This window comes from Dipodomys ordii, unplaced genomic scaffold (genome assembly GCF_000151885.1).
Source record: "Dipodomys ordii isolate 6190 unplaced genomic scaffold, Dord_2.0 Scaffold41, whole genome shotgun sequence".
NCBI classification, from domain to species: domain Eukaryota; kingdom Metazoa; phylum Chordata; class Mammalia; order Rodentia; family Heteromyidae; genus Dipodomys; species Dipodomys ordii.
The window spans coordinates 11,497,062-11,522,179 of record NW_012267257.1 but is presented as its reverse complement, the minus strand read 5'-3'; the positions used below and the strand labels follow the sequence as shown (position 1 = coordinate 11,522,179).

The window sequence follows — 25,118 nt, the reverse complement described above, 5'->3', positions numbered from 1 at the left end:
ACTAGACCTTTTCTATAAAAATAAATCTCTCTGGCTTTTCCTTTGCTTGACAGCATAATTAAGTAGTAACAAAGCAGACATATGTGGTCCTGCATATAAGGCCTTGCTAGTAGTCTTAGAAACATGCAACTTTTGAATCATATGCTTGGCACACATTTTTGTGCCCAAAACTTACTGAAGTTTTACTGTAGCGCTGGATTTGGGCCAAGCCAACCAAATTCTCAGACTTTAGTTCAGTCAAAATAGCATGTATTTTGCAAGAAAGAGGGTAGTTTTGCTACACTCAGTAGAGCACAATGAAGCTCACTATAGATATGATCTGATGATAAAACAGTCCACTGGTCCTTAGCATGCCCACTTACAGAAACCTAAAAGCAGGTTATTATCACTAGTCCGTTGAACTTTTGGTGTGGCTTCTGCGAGCTTTCAAAAAGTGTATTAGTGATCTTTTTCCAGAACTCAATATACTTGCATATTCCTCCTACATACTTTTCCAGTTCTTACTACTTTGAAAGTTCTCTGTAGCATACAAATAAATTAGCTTTATATAGGAGCATATTACGGATAGGAGTTCAGAAACGAGGGGAAGAGGTATCAGGAGCATCTACTGTGTGGCATTATTCTGGCATAGGACACCACCACTGAGGAAAAGTCAAACCCCTTCTCCTCCTGGAACTTACCTTCTGCTGGAGAATGAGGGCAAAATATGCAAGAAAGGCTCCTTGAATGTTGCAAGGGAGCTTGCAGCTTCCATGGTGGCCAGGGAAGCACCGAGGGGACATTTGAGCAAAACTCGGAAGATGAGAAAGCCGACTCTAGGATATTGTGGGGAAAGAACCCAGCCGAAGGACTAACAGGCAAGAGGTGTACTGTCAAGGCTACTAAGACAGGTGCCTCCCTAGAGAGGGAGGGCGCGGGAGACCGCTCCAGGCCGATCCTAGACCCTCACTGTGAGTTCTAGGGCAAAAGAATGACCGACCTGTAGGCACGTGCTCCCCCAACTTCAGTGCATCAGTCCACACACGCAAATGCCAACGCTGCCATTAGCTGAATTCATTAAATAACACATTTCGTCCCGTATGACTGAAAGACGCTTACCTACTGCACTTTTTACCAGAAGAACAGCCCCCTTGTAATGTATACAGAGTAACAGAACTGCGGGTGAAGAAGTCACTGCGTTTAACACAACAAGGAAATACAACGGGCACAGCAGTGTACGCATGATCACACTTTGTACTCCAGCCTCGACCAAGGCCTCGGCATTTCCAACAGACAAGAGGAAAGCGACGATCGGAGCGCTCGGGCCTCGGGGCCGGAGCGAGGCCCGCGGCGGGCCGTCGGTCCTCGGGGCTCGGCTCCACCCCCACGGAGACCGGTGCGCCGGGGCCGGCAGCGCCGCCCGCCCGCAGCTCGCTCGCTCGCTCGCACGCACAGCGTCGCCTACCGGCCTTCTCCCGACTGTTCCGGGGGAAGCAAAACCACCGCCAAGGAAAAGCAAGTGCAGCAGCGACCAGATTTCCCGAAATTAGTGCATCACAAAGCAAACACCACTCCACCTCGATCCGGCCGGGAGTCTTCACACGTCCAACGACTGTTCTTAACTTCACAGACACAACCGAGACGCCATTAAGCCAGGCCTCTCAAAAGAAGAAGTGAACGATACATCCATCCGCCCGGCTGCGGGGACACCGCTGGGGAGGGAGGGCGAGGGGGGGCAAGCACCGTCGCCATCGAGTCGCAGGCGGCCTCCGAGCGGCCGTGCAGACCGTGGCTCCCAGGCGCCCAGCTCGGCCTCCATCGCCGCAGTCCCGGGCCCGTGGTGCCGTCCGGGGCCTGAGCGTCCGCACGCCCGCGCTCCTCCACCAGAACTCGGCCTCCAGGAAAAGAAAGCCCGGGTAGAAACCGGAGCCCTAGCGCCGCGGCACAAACGCCGCCTCGCAGGACCCACAGGGCAGGCAGCATCCACAGACGCCCAGAGCAGAAGCGCGCGGGAGCGGAGCCGCCGCCGCCGCCGAGCCGCCGGCCGCCGGCCGCACCCCGGCCCTCAGGAGCGCGGCGGGCACGGAGCGGCGCGGCGAGACGGGAGAGGCGAGCCGGAGTGACGGCGGCGGCGGCGGTGGCGGAAGTGGAGTGGGGAAGAGGGGGTGGTTGTTAGTGTTTGGCGCCGGCGGAGGGAGTCATTCCTGCAGCTGCACTTCCGGTCGGCATTTTGTTCTGAGAGGGAGAGACGGAACGAGAGAGAGAGACACACACAGGGCTCCTTCCCCCCCGCCCTCCCCCCTCCCTCCGTCGGTACCGACTCACCCGACACCACCAAGCCGCAGGGAGGGCCGCCCCCGCCGGCAGGAGGATTGGTTCCCGGGCCTGTGGCGATGCCCCCCCGGTAGCGCAGGCCCCCGGCCGGGTGTTTGTGAGTGTTTCTATGTGGGAGAAGGAGGAGGAGGAGGAAGAAGCAGCAGCGATTTGTCTTCTCGGCTGGTCTCCCCCCGGCTCTACATGTTCCCCGCACTGAGGAGACGGAAGAGGAGCCGTAGCCACCCCCCCTCCCGGCCCGGATTATAGTCTCTCGCCACCGCGGCCTCGGCCTCCCCGTGGATCCAGACGCCGATTCGCCCAGGTAAATTCCTGCTCTTTATTTCGGCGGCGGCGGCGGCGGCGGCGGCGGCAGTGGCGGCGGCGCCAGGTCCTCAGCGTCTCTTCTCCTCGCTCCCCTCCCCGCCGCTTCCTCAGCGGCCCCGGGTCTCTTCCACGGGCGAGTCGAGAGTTCGCTCCTCTCTGGTGGCAGCCACCCCGGGTGGTTGGTGGTTTTGTACCCTCTCCCGGCCGGCTCCCGTGGTGGGGACTGGGCTCCTGCCGGGCGGCCGGGGAGGCGTAGGCCCGACGGAGAGTGCAGGCCGCGGGCCAGCGGAATCTACTTGAGCTCGGGGATTAGGAGAGCTCCGAGCTGAGCGGAGCGACTGCTGGTCGGTGACAGGCCTCGCCCGGGAGAGGAGCCGTAGCTAGTGAGGAGGCGGAAACAATACAACTAACAGCGAATGTGCCCTGTTCGTCCCCATATTTACAACTTTCCCGGTCCGGGAGTGGGGAACGTCCCAGTGAAACAAACAACCCCCCTTCTTCCCCCTGTGACCCCATGAAGGGAGGAAGTAGTTTCAGTTAGTGAGACAAATGTAAATACTCAGGAAGGGAGACCGTGGTAATTCTTTCTCTTTGCAAAACTTGTTTGGACCTTACAAAGTTAATAACAGGCTCGTTTAGGAAAGAAAAAAAAAGAATTAAATCGTCCACATGTATATTAACTATAGAAAACCATAATATAGTAGACACCGCACATTTGCCCCCCCCCCCAAGAGCTTTTATTTTGACAGTGTATTGCACATGGGCTTTTTATTCAGAGATAAGTATGAAGTACTTGACAGGTTTTCTCTGCCGCCTTATATTTGTATGCGTTATGTAAGGACAATTTAAAACGACTGTACATAAAGCACTCAGGTACTTCCTGACCTAAACGTGGCCGAGGTTACAGAGTTTTAAATGTCACGAGCGTTGTGCCGAAATGAGAATAAAATCAGTTTTCTTCGAAAGGGTAAAAATCAAGTTATACGTAAAAATCCTTGGGATGTAAAAAAAAAATGTAGAAAGTGCCATCCTTTTATGTCAGGGCAGATCTTCTTGTGGTCCCAGGATTGTCATTGGCTGTTTGTGCCATGATGTTTGACTGTGTAATGAGAGAGGTGTCATTTTAATAGGTCAAATGTATCTTCAAATGCTGGAGAAAAATATCACTTCGATCTTAACAAGTTCCAGTTCACGAGTAACTTAAGTGTTTAGAGTTTGTTTGTAGAGGCTCTGGTATTGTAAATTGGTGTAAGAGGACAGTGGGGGAAATACTAATTTAAAAGTCATCATCAGTCTGACAAACTGCATAGAAAAATGTACGTACCTGAGTTACTTTTTGATACTTCGTTTCATATTCTCTGTGGGAAAACTGATTCGTTAAAATGAAGCAACACTTCTCAATAAAGTCCCTTGTTTTACTTGTGGGTGTCGACATTGGATCAAAATTTTGGTGTCTTATTATTGTTACTGTAAAATGAGTTTTTGTGGGATAATTTCTGAGTTTAGCATCCTGCTTACAATAAATTGTTCCATATTTGCAGAAAACATACCGGTAAATGTTAAAAAGAGTGAAGTTAATATAGCTGTCACGTACTAGGCATGTTTTTAATGCTATAAATCCGTGTAGTAGTCAGTAGCGTGTCCGTGATTTGTATTGGTCAGGGAGCAGTTTGAATTTTAAAAAGCCTGAAGCTCCTGCTGAGCCCCAATCCCGGCCTCCCTCCCTCCCACTAATCTCCTATTCCTGTCTTTGTGCTGCCTGCTCCTGTTATACACTGTTTGCTACAGGGCCTCAGGCGTAGGGCGGGTGGGAGTTATGGGGGGGTGGGGGGAGGGAGGGTACGGGGTGCACGCATGCCAGGGAGGGAATGTTCAAATGAACAGATCTGAAGAGTTAGGTTTGGATGGGATGGATAGAGTGGGATAAGCGCTTCATTATAAATGTTTAAGGGCCTTTATATGTTGCTATGATTGTCTTGATAACTTTTACTTAAAATACTGAGATGCAAGTCAAGGGATGAACTACTATAGATACTGGAAAGGAGAGTTCTTAGTTTTCATCAACAACTTACTTTTGAGTTTTATAGTTAAAGAGAGCCTTATGCAGATATTTGAATCAGTGTGATATAGATACCAATTTTATATGATTTTTTTTCTTGAGTCTTTGGAATTAGGTTACAGTTATTTCTTCATCTTATTTTTCCAATCTTACATATATAATAATTTGTAAGTAATAGAGGTGTGGCTAGCTTTCATTAAGATTGCATGATCATTACTTGAAAGTACAGTTGAAGATTTTTGTTGTTTGGCTCAGACCAATGAAATGGGTCCTTTTTAAAGAAGAAAATTCAAAACTTGAACTTTATAGCAGTTGGAAAAGACAATTTGTGTCTTACTAAGGGATACAGGTAATCTGTTGTACCTTCTATGTAGATTGAGATACTCACCAGTGAGTTATTTTACAACCCTACCTCTCCCTTTAAAAAAAAAAAAAAGAGGCAACCATGAAACAGTCCAATAGCTTTATAGTTCTAGTTACACTATTTGGAGAAATATTCTTAATATAGACTGAAAGGAAATCTCAATAGTGTGGTTTATTTTTTTAATCTCAAGATTTAATAACTTGAGAACAATTTTAAAATAATGAAAATCTAGTAAATCCAAATATAATATGAATACTTAGTTATTTTTAGTGGTTTTGTTTGTTTGTGTCGGTCCTGGGGCCTGAACTCTGGTCTTGGGCTCTATCCCTCAGCTCTTCAACTGAAGGCTAGCGCTCTCCCACTTGAGCCATAGCATGATTTCCAGCTTTTTCTCTTTATGTGGTATTGAGGAATTGAACCCAGGGCCTCATGCATGCTAGGCAAGTACCCTACCACTGAACCATCCTCCCAGCCCCTATTTTTAGTGTTTTAAAATGTGTTTATAGGATGCTTCCTTTAAAAAAAAAAAAACTGTTGAACTGTTTACTAAAGTTATCTGAATGTGTTTTTGAACCTATGCTAGGAGTCACTACTGTTCACCTTCAAGAAGAAAAACATGGTATCTGAAGAAAGATTTTTGGAGGGTGTCTTTAGGAATGAAAAGTGAAAGTTTGTACTATGGTAGTAATACCAAACAATTTTGGTTCAGTATACTGATTATTATTTAATTTCAGAAATATGTTCAAAGCTGTACTAATTCATAAGGGACATTTTCTTTGTTTGATATGAGACTACCAAACTCAAACATGTAGTTTCTAGGGCTTTCTAAACTAATTTCATATTTAAAATTTGGTACCAGTCCATCATCAAACTCTCATGGAAACATCTCAACCACCTGTGTTAGATTTTGACATAGACTATTGCGGTATTTTTACTTTTTCAAAATAAGAGTAAATAAAAGCTTTGAGTTTTACATAATTTTATTTAATTTTGTTCTTAGGAAAAGCATAATTTGTAAGTAATTTGAAATTTTTAAACTAATATTTTACTTTCATATTAAGTCATGGAAGGTCTGGGATAAATAAAATTCATTTTAGAGAAATGTAGATAAACAGAAATGATTCTGTTTATCATATTTAGCATAAAAGAAATAGTATGTTACTGATTGTTAACAGTAGAATTAATAGCTTTACAGATATTAAAAATAACTTTAAAATTATTTTTAGGAATTTTTCTCTATTTCTAGCAATTGTCACTTGCAATTGTCATAATTCTTTGCATTTAAATTATTTACTTTAGCCTGAGTCTGTTTACAAATACCTCATATTCCTGTGAGAGAAATAAGCAGCATGATTTTTAATCTTTATGAAAACCTTGAAAGAGGCCTTGTGATAAGCATAGATGCATATAGTGGTGAGTCAATTAAAGGGGTTCTTTGACACTTCCTAGAGATGATACTTGTTTATTGATTGTGTTTTCCTGGCATGAAAATAGTAATTTTACATTACAAATTCTAATCTCTTGTATATGTGTTTGGTATTTGATTCTTTTATTTTCCCCTGTTTCTAGTAAATATTATGTAAAATTCTTTTATTTGTAAAAAAAAGGGGGGGGAACTTTTGTTTCTATTTGAGTTTAAAGCAGTTTTTTTTAAAAAAAAATCTCTTTAAGGTCCTCATGATATCAAAGGGTATTTTATGTGTCCAGAATAATTTTCCTTAGTAAGTATAAAGTAATTAAAGTAATTTTAGATATTTGTTCTTGCATGTGATTTTTGTTTTGGTACAAATCTGGAGTTAGTTTTAATGAATTTTGTCAGATTGCATTTTAAGGCATATTCCTTTTTATTCCTATAGTGGTATTATTAAAAGACATACTTGATATAGCTTTGCCAACTAAGATTTTGCCTTAAGAGGTTTTAAAGGCTTATTTGCTAGGAATTGTGTTAAGTATGTCCCTCAGAATGTCATTTAATTTTCTTAGCCAACCAATGAAGTAGAAATAGTTAATAACCACAAATTACAGGTGAAGAAACTGAGGCTGGAAAGTGTTAGAAAATTGTTCAAGGTCTTAAAATCAGTAAATGCTTAATTTGATTTATATTTATTCTTTAGAACTCAGAGATGTACGTTTTTAATTTCAGTAATTTCTTTTTTCTAAATATTGGAGTTTGAACTCAGGACCTCTCATTTGCTAGGAAGGTGCTTTACTACTTGAGCCATTCCCTCATTTGTTTTAGAAAATCTTAATATTCCTTGGTTGTTGCACTGATTCAGCATTTAGAAGTTATGTAGTCAAAACAATCATGTGCTCAAAGCAATTAAGTTTCATATTCAGCTATATATTGTTCCTATGGTATTTTTTTAATTCAGCAGACCTTAACTATTTTAATTGTATTAAGCAGTATGAGATTTTTTTTTTCTTCAACGTTTTTTAGAATTGATTGAAATTGTGAAAACATTTTTAAGGAAGAAAAAATTTAGTTTGGGAGAATTATTTCTTAACAATGGATATGAGCAGTTTTAGTATTGTAAATAAGTCTATAATGTGACTACTATTTTTAAATTTCAGTATTTATGTAGCCAGCTAGCGCTGATCTTTTCAAAGACATCAACTTGGGAAGTTACATACTTATTCCAGGTGGTATACTTACTGCAGGGCTGTTGCTATTACATAACAACCTTATGGGAAATCCTTTGTGAAAAGGATTTATTCTTTGTGGTGAATCTTTATTTTTAGGGGTTTGAATTTGAGTTAAGTATAGTTTTTAAAACCTTAGAATTTCATCTGTTGGTTTTTGTTTTGTTTTGGATCAGGTACTGTGTTTAGTTTGTTACATTTGTAACATGTAATACTATTGTTTTCACATTCCAGAAACTGTACCAGGACCTTTATGTTATTTTTTCAAGGTCTTGACTTTGGTTCTTTTTGTGTTTATGTGTCAGTCCTTGGGCTTGAACTCAAGACTTAGGCACTGTCTCTGAGCTCTTTTGCTCAAGGCTAATGCTCTCTACCATAGAGCCACTTCCAGCTTTTTGGTGGTTAATTGGAGATTAAAGTCTCACATACTTTCCTGCTGGGCTGGCTTTGAACTACCATTCTCATACTCAGCCTCCTGATCAGCAAAAATTGCAAGAATGAATCTCCAATATCTTGGCTTGAGAGTTAAACTGACTTACTTACAGAATGATTAAGTGAGTAGCTCCAGGTTCACACCTAAGTGGAGAAAGTACTATAGAGCCAGTGATTTACCTGGTGGCCTTAACCACTACACTATGTATCATGATTTGAACCTCCAAGTTATCCACAGAAGTTACAATGTTTTTGTTTTACAGACATGGAAATAGAAACCTATTAGATTTAAGAAACTTGTCCTGGGTGGTAAATCTGGCAAGTGTTAGAGATAGAAGTCTGACACAAATATGACTAATTCTAAAATGTCTCTATTCTTTCTATTCCACCATCTTGCCTTTGAAGAGAAGGGGACGGTGAACAGTCTTAACTCTGTTGCCCAGGCTGAACTCTAATTTGTCACTCTCCTGCCTTAAGCCACCCAGATTACAGGAGTGCACCACCATGTCTAGCAGTACAACTTTTGGTGAAAAGAGTGGGTTTGGTTATGAAGTAATCTAATTTTGTCTGGCATGGTTTATATCAATCCTCAAAGAAAAATTTGTGTGGTGGTAGGAATGTAATCTAGTAGTGCTTTATTCATTCATGCTAAGCACATGCTTAAAACTGAGCTATAGTTATAATCCTCTCAAAATAGATTCTACAAAGTTTTAGTGTGTTATGGCTAATTCTTTATTTGATTGTAGTGTGTGTGTATGTGTGTATACCCACACATGTGATGTGTGTGTATGTCCATCCTGCGGCTTGAACTCAGGGACTTGGCACTGTCCCTGAGCTATTTTGCTCAAGGCTAGTGCTCTACCACTTGAATCACAGCTCCAATTCCAGCGTTTTGGTGGTTAATTGGCGATAAGAGTCTCACAGACTTTCCTACTTGGACTGGCTTTGAACCACTATCCTCATCTCTCAGTCTCCTGAGTAGGATTGTAGATGTGAGCCATCAGCTCCTGTAGATTGTAGGCTTAAAAAATATACTTTGTTACTTTGCATCAGTTAGGCTTATATATGTAAATAAGCACTTAAATAGGATTTTGATTTTTAAGTATACAAATTGTAGAATGTATTAGATCTATGTACCTGTGAAATAGACAGCTTTAGAAGTTTGGCAAAGTTAGCTTATTTTTATGATAATTGTGATTCATGAATTAGTTTCTAAAAATGTTAAGTGTTAAAAAAAAGTTCCCAATAGTAAATTAAAACAATTTATGTAGGTAAATTGCTTTGTCATCTTACATATATGAAATGTGTTTAACAGATTTAACTCCTTTAAAAGTTTTGCTTTGTATATACTTGTCCTTTGTCAAAAAAGAAATACTTTTTTGTATAAATATGAAATTATCAATATTAATTTTAATATATACATATATTTAAATAAATACACACCTCTCCTGAGAAATTAACAAGCTGTATTGGATTTTTTTGTTGTTACAGTTACCATATTTAGGTCACTTGTCTTCTTCTAAAGAATTGTACAGTCTTGTATAGATGAGATATAGTTGTTTCCATAGGATTTTTTAAAAAACTATTCTAGATAAGAAACTTTAAATCTAGCAGTGTCTATGAAAGAAAAAAATCATAAAGTCATGCTATGGTTTACTTTTAAAATGGGAATTTTTATGATTGTTTTTTATGATATTTAGTTTAGTTGCAAAACAAAAAACTTCAAAATTAAATATATCAAGGAAATATATCACTAAGTTTTATCAACACTAACACTAAGACTTGGCAACCCTTTTAGTATTTTAAAACTGCTTCTAGACTTGACTTTTACCTAATAGGATTGTGGGTTGCCAATTTCAGTTAACTAAATTAGTCATCTGAATGTAGGCTATATGTAGTTTTATTTCTTGGAATGGCCAAGTTGAAATTTTATGTGGGTTTAAATTGGACATAGCTCATTATTACTATTTTTAATAAATTGACACTGATCAAAGATACAGTATTCAAGATGCATGTTCAGTTGAAACTCCTTTGTACAACTATGTAAAGATAACAAAAATAAATTTCAAATAAAAAAGATTGATACACATGCAAACATTCCCCACCTCCCATCTTCCCCTCCCCCTTAGAAGATTCTTTTTTTTTTTTCAGGTAAGGGGTAGGTTTATTCAGTAGACCTGCTGGGACCAGGCAAGGTTGGCACTCCACGTGGCTGGGAAAGGAAAGAGGAAAGAGAGAGAAAAGAGCTAGAAAAGAGAAAGAGAGCAGAGAGAGCAGAGAGCTAGAAACAGAGAGAGCTAGAAACAGAGAGGGCCCCTTAGAAGATTCTTGCATTGAAAGTTAGAGCTGAGTATGGATGGTTCATGCCTATACTCCTCGCCACTCTGGAGGCTGAGACCTGGAGGGTCACAGTTCAGGTAGAAAAGTAACAGTTCAGATAGAAAAATCTGAGACTCTATTTCCAATTACCATGCCAGGCTGGGAGTGTGGTTTAAGTGGTAGAGCACCTGCCATGAGCAGGAAAGCCAACCAAAAACCTTAGGCTCTGAGTTCAAGCCCTCCTACTCCACAAAGGGGTGGAGAGATGAAAGGAGGAAGAGGAAGAGAAAAGGAGGTAGGGGAGACAGAGAGAGGGGGGAGAAAGAGAAGGAAAGGGAAATCTAATGACCTAGTGGATATGGCATACAATTATAATCCAAACACTGGAGGCGCTGAGGTTAGGAAGATCCAAAATTTGAGGATGGCTTGGGCTACACAGTGACTTCAAGGTTGGCCTGGGCTACAAATCTCTAAAAGAAAGGAGCAGGGGGAAAGAGAAGAAAGGAAGGGAGAGGAAAGAAAAGAGGCTTAAAACTATTGCCAGCTGGCTGCTGCTAGCTCAGACCTGAAATCCTACCTGTGGATTTCTGTTCAAATCTAGCCTAGGCAGGAAAGCCCATGAAATTATGTCCAATTAACCACCAAAAATCCAGAATGGAGCTGTGACTCAAATGAGTTCAAGCACCCAAGGACCAGCACCCAAAAACAACAACAACAAAACCCTGAAAGCAAATGACAGTTTGTGAAAGGGATAAGGAATCAACTATTTATTTCATGACCTCCTTTCAGGTTATTCCTAAAGACACATACAACATACCTTTATTTAACTTTTAATCTTTATTTTTTGTGGTTTTGGTCTGTATTTGTTACTACCTTTTTGTCTTTCATTGTAAATGGCATTTTTACATATGTTGGATAAATAGGTATTTGTTTGTGAACAGTCTTGTAATTTGTTACTTCTGAAATAAAGCCTAGAACAATTTGAAAAGCCTTAAATTCTGAGATCTAAGTTCAAATAGTGCCAATAAAAAATTGACATTAATCAATCATGAAAATGTATATCTTAGTAGTCTTCTGCTTTTCTTTGAAAATATGCATTTCAAATGTCAAAGAGCAGAAATTTTTAGCAAGAATGAAAGTATAAGGCATAACATTCATTAAGAGTTTCTCTTATTATTTATTCAATTTCATAGCAGTTGTTTATAACTGCTATGTTAGTTTATAACTTTATTTTTTTATGATAGTGGAAATTGAATTCAGTGCCTTGTGCTTAGGTTGGTGCTTTGTCACTTGAGTTGCACTTCCAGTCCTTTTCAATGAAATGGAATCCTGTAAACATTTATTCCATAGGCTGGCCTCAGAACCTGGATCACCCATCTTGGCTCTCCTAGTAGCTTGGATTTTGAGCTTCTGCCTCTGAGTTTGGCCTATAACTTGTATCTTGATAAAATAATTTATTCCTATATTTTTCAGCCACATAGTGCTTGTTCTATTTTAAATATGCCTTCCTCCTCCCTTCTTTAGTCCTCCCTCATCCCTTCTATGCGATGGATATCTAACTGGGCCTCATATTATTGATAACTTCAAGATACTGACTTTTGTCTTACTCTGTAGTCCTGACTGGCCTGAAACTCACTTTGTATCCAAGCTGGCCTTGAACTTGTGATCTTCCTGTCTCAGACTCTTGAGTGTTGGGATTTCAAACATTATGTCTTTGGATCTTCTCATCTTTGAACTTCGGGTTTACATATATCCCAAACGTTGCATGCATAATAACGTTGTATGTAATAAAGTTGTATGTAATAATGAATCAAAGAAAAGTTTAAAATAGTTCTATTTTTAGTTGTAAGGACTGTGAAATGGAGGATTTTTTCCATTCAAGTCCTTTGGACAGTATAATTGGATGCAAGATGCCGGGGTGTATTGCAAAAAGGTACATCTCTAAATGCTCCCTTATTTTAATTTTAAAAGTTGTTATAGTTTAAATTTTTCTATGTGTAATAATGGAGATAAGCTAAGGAGAACTACATTATTGCATATCAAAAATGCTATTCAGTTTAATTATTGACATTTTCTAACATTCAAAAATTATATTCTTATGACCTTTAAATAGTTGTATAAAACATTTAATTTTTGTTGTTGGTGGTGGTGGTCATGGGGCTTGAACTCGGCCTAGCACTCTACCACTTGAGCCACAGCACTACTTCTGGTTTTCTGGTGCTTTATTGGAGATAAGAGTTTCACGGCCTTTTCTGCCCAGGCTGGCTTTGAACCACGATCCTCAGATCTTAGCCTCCTGAGTAGCTAGAATTATAGGTGTGAGCCAGCAGTGCCCAGCCTTATTATTTTTTTAAAAAGATTTTATATTGTATCTTTTTATTTTCCTTTGGTATTGGGGTTTGAACTTGGTCTTACACTTGGAAGGCAGGTATTCCACCACTTGAAACATACCGTAAGCCCCATTAAAAAAGTTATGCAGTAATATTCTCTCCTAGGAGTTCCATTAGTTAGAGAAGACAGCCATTTAGTCTATATGGTATAACTCTTATAACTCTTTTTTTTTTTCCCGGTCGTGGGGCCTGAACTCTGGGCCTGGGCACTGTCCCTCAGCTCTTCAGCTCAAGGCTAGCACTCTACCACTTGAGCCACAGCGCCACTTCCAGCTTTTTTTCTTTTCGCTTATGTGGGGCTGAGGAATCGAACCCAGGGCCTCATGCATGCAAGGCAAGCGCTCTACCACTGAGCCACCTTCCCAGCCCCACTCTTATAACTCTTACAAAATACCTTAATTTTAAATACGAGAGCCCAAGTATATAAACAAAGTATTTAAAGAATAAATACATATTTTTGATAATTCTATTTTTTCTTAAAATACTAGAAGTTATTCTAATAAACTGTGTGTCCAGGCTGACTCTCAAAATAAAAAACAAGCTGGAAAAGGAATAGATTCAAGTGATATCTGACAAAGTATTACAATGTCTGGACTGAATGATCAGCTCAGCTGAAGGTACAGTTATAGAAGACAAATCAAGGATTATATTGTTTCTAGTTTAAGTAGTCTAGTTGATGGTAGAAACATTAATTTACTCGATTTGTTTGGAAGAATGGTTTCTCTCTCCCTCCTTTCCATCCCTCTCTCTTTTTCTGGTTTAACTGGGTGTGGGACTCGAAAAAGTTTGAGATGAATTCAGATCTTTTTATTTGGCCTTTTAATTTCTAATATTTTGATGACTATCAGAGATTCCCTGGTAGAAAACTGGATCTGGGGACAGATTGTGAGTCATCAACATAGAGGTAAAGTGAAACAAGTCATGTGAATAAATGAGATAAATAGGAAAAGTGAGTAGAATTAAGGTCGAAGAACCACCTTGGGAATACAAGTATTTAAGAGTAGTCAAGGAATAGCTCTTTCTATCAAGGGTAAAAAAGTACCAGGCCTCATAGTAAGTATATGCCAGTAATCCTAGAACTTGGGAGAAGATGCAGGAGAATCATGAATTCAAGGCAACCTGAGCTGCACTGTGAAATACTTGCCTATTTGAACTTGCCTGTTTGAAAAACAACAAAAGTCTAAAAGTGAGAAGTCAGATGGGAGAGGATGTTGAAAGGAGTGACAATGAACAAAATACCTTGTATTCATAAACTGCTTTGTTATATGGCAACTCTTTTGTACAATTAAAGATAATAAAATTAAAAAATAAAAAATAGAATGGGTCAAATACATGCAAGAATAGTAGAAAGGAATGTCCCTGAACATAAGAGAGAAAGCTATCTCAAAAAAGGAGGTGGAACCCTCTGTATAGTATCTTTACAATAAAAAATTAAAAAAAAAAAAAAAGGAGGTGGAAAAGGTCAAATGAAAGGATCAGAAAATGATTTTCTCATAATCTGCTTCTGCCTAAAGTAAACAGCACTGTTTTTCTAACTTTAACCATTACAGGATAGGGTATGATGGTTCCTCAGAATAACCTATGCTTTATATTTGGCATAAATTTACAAACATTAAATTTAAAGCAAAATGTAAACTCAATTTCAGTGAATTTTACCATTCCTCACTTCTTGTTCTACTGTCTACATGTTATAGGTTCAAAATACATTTTAGTGAATGCCATTATAATAAAGGTCTAGTTCACCTGCTTGGTAAAACATTTAACTTAACAGCATACACTAATACAAATAAATGCCATTTAATAATGTCAACTATATTAGATTTTGAAGGGTAAAAATGGGCAAGTAAGACTAATAGTTTTGTAAGAATAATACTAAGCTCTGAGAGAAATAGCTAAGGCTGATCATTATTTTTCAATAATATTGTTAGATAAATGTTCCCAAAGTTAGGAGTACATTAAATAAAATTCAGTACCAATAAACTACTGATACATACAAATGAAACCCAAAAGCTCTCTGCTAAAAGAAACCAGACACAAAATGCTGTATACTATATGATCCTATTTACATAACAAATGCAAATGGAAAGGTAAAACCTTAGGGCAGAAATCAGATTGGGTTCCAATGGTCTAGAGATAGCAATCTGATCACAAAAGGACTACAAGGGAACTTTGGGGAGTAATGGAAATATTCTGACTGTAATGGTAGTACTTTTTGACTGTAATAATGGTAGTATCTAAACTATAGGACTTCTGACTTAATGTCCAGCATGTCAACTAGAACAGTTTGAAAAAGGCATATTTTTGTACTTTGGTTTTAGCCTATTGTAGTTCTTGTAGGTATCCACTCTTTTTCATACTTTTTAAGTGTTCAGAAGTAGGATAGAGAAGAAAGGTAAAAAAGAAGGGCTTTGAAAGACATATGTTCTGAAATGTTCATTGGAAAAACATTTTCACTTTCATTGGAGGCAGTAAAAAAACTAAAAGGCCATGGATATACCATTCATTTGATAGGCATGAGAACATTTTTAATGAGTCAGATACGTTGTGATTATATTACCTGCTTATAATATAGGAATTATAGCTCATAGTTTTCTATAACCTTATAAATTAAGAAGCTTTATATACCCCTACTTGAACAATCTACTCACAGCTACTGGTTTAATTACTTGGGAGTCAGTCTCTCTGAGAGATGGTCTCACTGTGTCAGGACAACTAGAACTAGAAATCATTCTGCTTCAGCTACAAGTGCTGGTGTTAAAGGTGTATACCACTACACCCATCTGTGTGTTCCTCTATTATGATGGACATCTTAAAATGTAACACTAACTGGATAATCAAGCCAAAAACTAAAGTAGTAATATATGATATATTTAAATCCTAAAGCAGTTTATAAAGGCTGAAAGAAGAGCCAGTTTGGGTTATTGGATTCTGGTGGTGGCTTACAAATAGTAAGCACTCAAAAAACATATATTTGGGTGTTGGGAAGATGGCTCAGTGGTAGAGCGCATGCCTTCCATGCCTGAGGCCCTGGGTTCGATTCCTAAGCACCACATAAGAAAAAAGAAAAAAAAGCTGGAAGTGGCGCTGTGGCTCAAGTGGTAGAGTGCTAGCCTTGAGCTGAAGAGCTGAGGGACAGCGCCCAGGCCCAGAGTTCAGGCCCCACAAACGGACCCCCCTAAAAAATATTTGAATAAATTAGTTTGAATATATTTTAAAATTGGGTTGTAGAACTAATTGGAGAAATGAGTAAGCCTTACTAAATATTGAGCAAGTTGTATAGAGGAGAGAAAACAGGAAGACCCAAAAAGGTAGGATAGTGTTGACATTACAGAAGTGGCGTAGTTTAATTATTACTTGTACTTGGACAAATAGGTTTGATTAGCTAGGTAAGAGAAAGACCTATGCACAGGAAAGCTTTACATTTATTCTATTTGTACCTTACTTCAGCTTCTGGATCCCACATTCTGTATTGTTAAGAAACAAATTGATCTGGGTGCCAGTGGCTCATTCCTATAATCCTAGCTACTTAGGTAACTGAGATCCAGAGGATTGAGGTTCAAAAAGCCAGCCTGGGTAAAAAGTATGCAACACTCTTCTCCAAACAACTAGCTTTTTGTTGGTGTGGCTCAAGAGATAGATAAAAAAAAGTTAGCCAAGCAAGCATGTGACCCAGAGTTCAGAGTATTAGCAAAAAATGAACAAAAATATCCAGTTGATAAGTTCAAGATTAATGTGATCCATGTAAATCCAGATGTGCATATCAAGAATTGGAAGGTGTTAGGAGAAAGGGATTTCTTTTTGGTTCCTAGTATATGTCAGGAGTCGTTATATTACTCTCCATATTTATATGAAGGAGTTTACATATCAATTAAAATGGCTTATTTGTAATAAATTTATGAGTGTCCTAAAATTCTGTGTATGAATCAACTAGCTGTTTAGTGCTGTCAATATCTGTACTAATTATCATATGGCTTAATTGATTCTGATGGTTTTTTTTTTGTTTTTTTTGGGGGGGGGTCCGGTCGTGGGGCCTGAACTCTGGGCCTGGGCGCTGTCCCTCAGCTCTTCAGCTCAAGGCTAGCAACCACTTGAGCCACAGCACCACTTCCGGCTTTTTTCTTTTTGCTTATGTGGTGCTGAGGAATCGAACCCAGGGCCTCAGGCATGCAAGGCACGCGCTCTACCACTGAGCCATCTTCCCAGCCCCTCTGATGTTTTTTAAGTAGAAAATAAATAATCACTAATATTTTTAGCTTAGCACCATGGTCATGTTTGTAATCCTAGCTACTCTGGAGACTGTCATCTGAAGGATCTTGGTTTGAGGCTGTCCCAGGTAGAAAAGTTTGAAAGAATTTTTAACTCGTAGCTGGGTGTGATGGTATGAACCTGTCATTGTTGCGTATGGCTGATGATCACTGTTTTAGACCATCCCTGGCCAAAATCATTGAAATTCCTCAGTGAAAGAAACTAGGTGTGCTTTTTACCCCGACTACAATGTGAAACCTAGATGAGTTACAGTCCAGGCCTGTACCTAGGCAGGAAGGAAAACTCTCTCTCAAAAATAACCAGCACTGGGCTGGGAAGGTGGCTCAGTGGTAGAGTGCTTGCCTTGCATGCATGAGGCCCTGGGTTCGATTCCACAGCACCACATAAGCAGAAAAAGACAGAAGTGGTGTTGTGGCTCAGGTGGTAGAACGCTAGCCTTGACCTGAAGAGCTGAGGGACTGTGCCCAGGCCCAGAGTTCAGGCCCTACCACTGACAAAAACAAAACAAAAAAACCAGCACAAAAAGGGGCTAGAGGTGTGACTCAGTGGCCTGCCTAGCAAGCATGAGGTCCTAAGATCAAATCCTAGTTCTGCAACAACAGAAAAAATTGTAGCTCAGGAACTCCATTTTTTTTAGGGTGTTTGTTTGCTTTTTGTTTGTTTGTACTGGTACTAGGGTTTGAGCTCAGGGCCTTAAGCTCTTACTTAGCTTTTGTACTCTTGGCTGACGTTCTACCACTTGAGCCAGAGCTCTATTTCTAGCTTTTTGATGGTTAATTGGAGATAAGAATCTCATGGGCTTTTCTGTCTGGGCTCCATTTGATCCACAATCCTTAGACCACAGCCTCCTGAGTAGCTAGGATTACAGGTGGGACTTTCTTAGTTTTCTTGGAAACCAGAATGATATACAGTTTTCTTATATGTAAGATTAAATTGTGGAGTTAAGAGTTTTAAAATATTTAAGAACTTTGAAGTTGGAAGTTTCTCTTAAGTTTTTTTGTGATTCCTCCGCCCCCCCCCCCATTATAAAAGCAGTGTGTGCTGGGCACCAGTGGCACTGAAAAAGCTTAAGAGACAGTGCCTAGGCCCTGAGTTCAAACCCCAGGACTGGTGCATCTGTGCACATGCACAGACACACACACACACACCCCAATGTAAAAAGATTACATGCTATTTAGAAATAGGGAACATACACAATTTCAAAGTTGTTCCTTATTTTTGCTAGCTTTAAAAATAAAATGTAGAGTAATTGTAGTTAAATATTTACATGTATTTATGGTAACTATATTGTTTTAAGGTTGTACCATAGCTTCTTCTATATTTTTTGTTGTTCAAAATTATTTCAAATGTTAGCCAATTTTCTGTCAGTGAGTGAACCATAACTAATTTATTCTATTGTTGATTATGTACTTTCACTTTTGTCTATATAAATAATGAAGCAAAGAATATCCTTATATAATTTTTGTATATGTAATACATATACAATATATCATATATATAATGTTTTTCATTTTGGGGGCTTCATTTTATGAATAGAATTTGGGCCAAAAGGTTTGACTATTTTTATGACTCTTAATAAGTATTTCCAAAAATAGTTTTACCTTGTTATAATCTTTGGTTTCTTTCATGTTTTAATTTATACTGTAAATTCATTTTATTTTTCACATAGAGTATAATCCTATTATAACTATTCTTAGGTCATTTAAATGCTGTGATCTCTTTTCAGCACATTGCTTTCTGATGATAAAAATTATAGCTTTTCAAACTATGGATCATTTGAAATTGATGTTATCACAGTATCTAGTTACTTGCCAGGTGACATTAGCGAAGCTTATTTCTTCTACTGTAAACTGAACAGATTCTCGAATGTTAGGATTTCAAAGACTAGTGAACAAAACAAAGCAAAGAAATCTGGAAGAAAGGAGCAATTTCTAGGAATAGAATCATAGTTCATCAGTTGGTTGTCTGCAGAAAGTGGCAAGGAAGTGTGACTTGGAACATCATAAACAGAAAAATCAGTTTCTAGGTTGTACCTATTACTTAGTCTTAATATTTGAAGTATAGAACGTTCAGTGTGATGTGGACATGGCCGTCTTTAGTTCATGCAACAGTGGTTGTGCCCTGGGTCTCTATATTCAGGAACTATTAGACATTGGAAATGGTAAATAAAAGACTTCAAGGATCTGACAGTTGAATAAAGATTGTGGACAGACAGGTAAACAAAATCATGTTGCCATATCTTAAGTCCTGTGAACAAAATGAACATAGTACAGGAGAAGCACTGAAGGAAGATCATTTAATTTAACACTACTGAGGAAGTAAATCAGAAAAGTTCTCTTTGGAGAAGTGGTATGTAAACAAGACTTTGCCTACTATTGTCAAACTTAAGAATTTGAGACAATCGTTTCTCGAGACACTGCTTAGATTATCATAATGTAGGATTGAAAAGCGGTGTGCCAAAAATATTTGAAATCACACAAAGGGAATCAGGTAGAGATTTTGAAGGTATGCATCTACTTTGCTAAGAATTATGTATTTTTAGGAAATTAGTACATTTATTATCTTTAAAATACTGGATAGTAGTCAGGAAATGAGATGCCAAGAAAGCTAATGGGAATTGATGCAAAGCTCAGTTGAGATAACATATAGAGAAGGAAGCCAATAACAGAAATTAAAGAGTTAACCTGGTTATAGTTTAGAGATTATATTTAGAAATTGGTAGGTTGGCAGATACTCTAAATTCATTTAGAAAATTCCAAAAAAAAGGAAAATGGTGAAAAAAATTAGAGTAAAAATACAAATTAGCACTTCTACATAGAATAAAATCAGAAATTATAAACTGACTACTCTCCTAAGTATCTTGTACTTAAAAAATGTCTTTAACAGTCAAAATTATATCTTGTATGTACCTCTTTTAAATAAATGCTTTTTTACTAAGACTAAGTCCATTCCACAAATATTTTTGTTTACAGCTACCTTTCTAAATGTCGTTGAAACATATTTTGTTGTCAAATGTATTTTCACATGGGAACTTAATTTGTGACATTCTTAATGGATTATTAAGAAGGAAAGTATTTGATAAGAAGCAAAGAAAAAAGTGTAATCAGCTATGTCACTCATTTGTTCCCCTTCCCTCCCTCCCTCCCTCCCTCTCTTCCTTCCTTTCTTATTTGAACTCAGAGCCTTGCATAGCTTGCTTGCTTGACACTGTCACTTGAGCCATGCCTCTAACCCTGCTGGACTAGCTTCGAACAGTGAGCTTCCAGATCTCAGCCCTCTGAGCAGCTAGAATAATAGACAGGAAACCACTGACACCCATTCACGTCACATCTTTTTTTGTTGGTTGTAGAGCTTGAACTCAGGGCATTGGGCACTCTCCCTGAGCTCTTTTGCTCAAGTCTAGTGCTCTACCACTTTGAGCCATAGAACCACTTCTGGTATTCTGGTGGTTAACTGGACATAAGAATCTTACAGACTTTCCTGTGGGGCTGGCTTTGAACTGTGATTCTCAGATCTCAGTCTCCTGAGTAGCTCAAGTTTACAGGTGTGAACCACTGGTGCCCAGCCTCAGTTCACAGCCTTTAATTAAAGTGTTTACCTTCTGATTTTTGTATCCAAGTCCTACCTTGTTTCTATCATGATCTTTTTTTTCCCCACTAAGTAAGATGGCTTATCAGACTTGTTTCAGGTTAAAATACTTTTTCCACCAGTTCATATGTCTTCCCATCTTCTAGTTATATAAATTATATGTTGACTTGTCACTGTTTCTTATCAGCTGCAAAACTAAGGCTTATTTGTTTGATTTTCACCTTATTTGTCTTCTACAATTAAAGTATAAAATTGAAGTCTAAGAAGGAAGGCCTGTGCTGCTTTATGAAGGTTGTTTGTTTGGATTAGGTATCTACCAAGTATTTGATAACTGATAGCTCATCTGGACTGGTTTGAAGAGATTTGGAAAATACCTCACATTCTCACAAACTATAAAAAAATTCACTCTCTTAAAATGTACAATTTAATATTTATTAGTATATATAATTGCTTCTTGTCCATGGGATATATTTCAAGATCTCTGTGGATAACTTCAAACCATAGATAACATTCAATGAGCTATATGTACTACCTTTTTCCTATGATAAAATTTAATTTGTGAAGGCTGGGCGCTGGTTGGCTCATGCCTGTAATCCTAGCTACTCAGGAGGCTGAGATATGAGGACCTTGGTTCAAAGCCAATCCAGGCAGGAAAGTCCATGAGACTCTTATCTCCAAGAACCACTAGAAGTGGTGCTGTGGCTCCAGCGGTAGAGCACTTGCCTTGAGCTGAAGAGTGCAGGGAAAGCGCCCAGGCCCAGAGTTCAAGCCCTACAATAGACCAAAAAAAAAAAAAGTTTAATTATAGTTATATATAGTCTCGTTCATAGTATCATATTGTGCTGTGTTTACTCTTCTAGTGATGATATTTAATGAAAGCACATTGTGGTGTATCTTTGATTTTATCCAAACTGCTAACATAGTACTCTTGTGTTTTGGTGTCATTACTAAGTAAACTTGAACATATTCTAACAGACAGCCAGTCTGATAACCTATACAACTTCTTTTCTTTTCTTTTCTTTTCTTTTTTTTTTGTCAGTCATGGGAGCCACAGCACCACTTCGGATTTTTTCTGCTTACGTGGTGCTGAGGAATCCAACCCAGGGCCTCGTGAATGCAAGGCAAGCACTCTATGTAAGCATTATGCCCACCTTTGGTCTTCACCTCTCCCAGATCTGAGCTCTTCCCTGCCCTGGAGCTCCAGCCACACAGCTGGCCCCTCCCTCTCTTTGCCCAGACCCACTTGAATTCCCATCTACCTCACTTCCCTCAGACCCTGCTGCTACCTAGATAGCGGAGGCTGCGATGTGCTCTCTCTCCAAGGCAAATATGGCTCCTCCAATAAACCTTATAATTTTCTGTAGTGCTTGCCAGCCTCTGCGTGGTCCCCTAGGATGGATGTTGATGGATCCTTTCACTACCATTGAGCCACCTTCCCAGCCCACAACTAATGGAATGTAGTGCATGCAACTTGGATACATGGGATAAAAAGTTGGACAGGATGGGACAGAGCAGGGTAAAGCATTCAAAATGACACACAATTTAAAACAAATTACTTCTAGAATTTTCTATTTAGTATTTCAAATTGTTGTTGACTGTAGGAAACCGAAATTCAAAATAAAAGAGGACTGTTGTATTTACAAATGTGTACTCATCATCACTGTCTAGTTTTAAAGCATTTTATTACCCCCCAACCCAAAAAAAAACCCTCCTACGCATTAACTACTCTGTAAATTCCTTTTGTCCCAGTCCTTAGGAATTGCCAATGTACCTTCTGTTGCTATAGATTTTTTTATATGTTTTTTATATGTAAGTAGAATTATACAATGTGGAGTTTTGTGCCTTCTTTTTCCTGGTCATGCATAGTGTAGAACTGCATTCCTTTTCATGGCATAGTAGTATTCCATTATGTGGACACACCACATTTTATTTGTATTTTATCAGTGGACAGATATATAGATTGTTTCCAACTTCTGATTAATATGAGTAATGCTGCTGTGAACTTCACAAGTACATCTGCATAGATGTGCATTCTTTATTTCTCCTTGATATATAACATGAGTAAAATTTCTAGATCATATGGTAACTTTGTTTAAGGAACTACCAGGCTGTTTTCCACTGTGTTTGCTCCATATTACATTCCCATCAGTGGTGTGTGAGGATTTTATTTTCTCCACATCTTTGTGAGTACTTGTTATGTGATTTGGCCTCTATTTAATTGGGTTGTCTGGTATTTTATTAATGTGTTATTAAATATAGTCTAGGTACAAGTCCTTTCAAGTGATATGATTTGCAACTATTTTCTCGCATTGTATGTGTTGTCTTTATGTTTTTCTTTGGTTGCTTTTGCTTTGGATACCAAAGTAAGACACTATTGCCTAATCCAAGGCTTTGAGTAGTCTGTGTGTTTGGTTGTAGCTGTGAAATTCAGTCTCTGATCCATTTAAAATTTTTGCATATTGTATAAGGTTGGGAGCCAAGCTCATTTTATGTGTGCCTATTTAATTGTCCATCACCATTTGTTGAAAAGATTCTTACTTGTTGAATAGTCTTGGCATCATTGTCAAAAATCAAGTAGCCAGGGTCTGGGAATATGGCTTAGTGGTAGAGTGCTTGCCTAGCATACATAAAACCCTAGGTTCAATTCCTCAGTACCACATACATAGAAAAGCCAGAAGTGGTGCTGTGGCTTAAGTGGTAGAGTGTTAACCTTGAGCAAAAGAAGCTTAGGGACAGTGCCCAGGCCCTGAGTTTAAGCCCCAGGCTTGACAAAACAAAAGCAAAAAATAAAATAATTAGCCAGACGCTGGTGGCTCACAGCTATAATCCTAGCAACTCAGGAAGCTGAAAGCTGAGGATCCCAGCCCAGAGAGTCCTCAAAACTCTAATCTTCAATTAATCACCAGAAAACTAGGAATAGAGCTCTGGCTCAAAGTGATAGAGCAAGAGCCTTTACCATAAAAGCTCAGGGACATACATGTCTGGGTTCAAGCCCCACAACTGACAATTAAAAAAAAAAAAAAAAGGAAGACAGATGGTGGTAGTAAGTGATTGTAATCGTAGCATTTGGTAGTCTGAGGCCAGAAGATCACAGTGCATGGCTGACCTGGGCTTAGGGTGAGGTCCTGTCACCCAAAAAAAAAAAAAGGGAAGTGATCAGGGTTGTTACTCAGTGGTAGAGTGCGTGTCTCACGTTTGTGAGGCCCTAGGTTTAATCTCCAGCACCAGAATAATAATCAGTTGAATGTACATGTAATAATTTATTTCTGCCCTTAATTTTATTCCATTAATCTATGTGTCTATCACTCTGCCAGAACTATATTGTCTTGTTAATGATAGATTTGTAGGAAGATCAAAAGTAGAAAGTGTAAATCTTCCAACTTTTTTTAAAGATTGTTTTGAATAGTTTAGATATCTTTCAATTTCATATGAACTTTAGGATCAGATCTCCATCTTTTATAAATATAGGCAGCTAGTTTTTTATGGGATTATGATGAATCTGTAAAGTTTGTAAGTTCTTCAATCAGTGAGCATTGGTGACTTCTCATATTTATAAGCCTTAATTTCTTTCAACATTGCTTTTTGAGGAGTTTTTTGGATTGTGATTTACAAGCCAGCTCTTTCTACCATAGCCTGAACCTGTTTCAAGAAAACTTTTTTTGTGTGTATGGACTTGTCCTTGGACTTAAACTCATGGCCTAGATACTGTCTGTGCATTTTCATTGAAGGCTAGCACTCTACCACTTGAGCCACACCCCCTCTTCTTTCTTTTAGGTTGTTAATTAAAGATGAGTCCTATAGACTTTCCTGCCTGGGCTAGCTTTAAACTGCAATCTTCAGATTTCAGCCTCCTGAGTAGCTAGGATTTCAGGCATGAGCGACCAGTGTCTTGCCCAATTGGTTTTTGAATTTTATATCCTACAACCTTGCTGAATAAAGTCTTGTAACTCAATACTCCTTTTTCCTCCTCATTCAGGAATAATTCCTGTTTGTTCCTTACTTTGAGTTTTTCTGCACTTGCCAATAGTAGTTAAAATATAGAATTCTGTTAGTCTGCTCCTTTGTGACTTGAACAAATGGTTCTCAGTAGGGCTGTGAGTGTGGCTCAAGTGGTACAGTGATTGTATAGCAAGTATGAAACCCTTAGTTTTGGGCTGGGAAGGTGGCTCAGTGGTAGAGTGCTTGCCTTGAGCTGAAGAGTTGAGGGACAGCAACCAGGCCCAGAGTTCAGGCCCCACGACCAGACTCCCTCCCCTCCAAAAAAAAAGAAAAGAAAAGAAACCCTTAGTTTCAAGCCCCAGTAGCAGCACACACACATTGCATGATTCAAAAAAAAAAAATTGTGACCATTAACTTACATTAACATCTTCATTTAATGTATTTGGACTGTAGCATAGGATTAAAAATAGAAGATTGTGGCCTAGAACTTAAAGCAGTGTGC

General features: G+C 38.9%; 1 protein-coding gene across 3 annotated transcripts in view; it reads left to right on the top strand.

The window, feature by feature from the left end:
- The first annotated feature begins 2,089 nt into the window (after positions 1–2,089).
- Nipbl (Nipped-B homolog (Drosophila)) overlaps positions 2,090–25,118 on the top strand; it is a 174,342-nt gene continuing 151,313 nt past the window's right edge. For all 3 annotated transcript variants that reach the window (XM_013018585.1, XM_013018583.1, XM_013018584.1), the window contains exon 1: positions 2,090–2,617. The gene's annotated coding sequence lies outside the window, so the exon portion shown is untranslated. The remainder of the gene's footprint in view (positions 2,618–25,118) is intronic.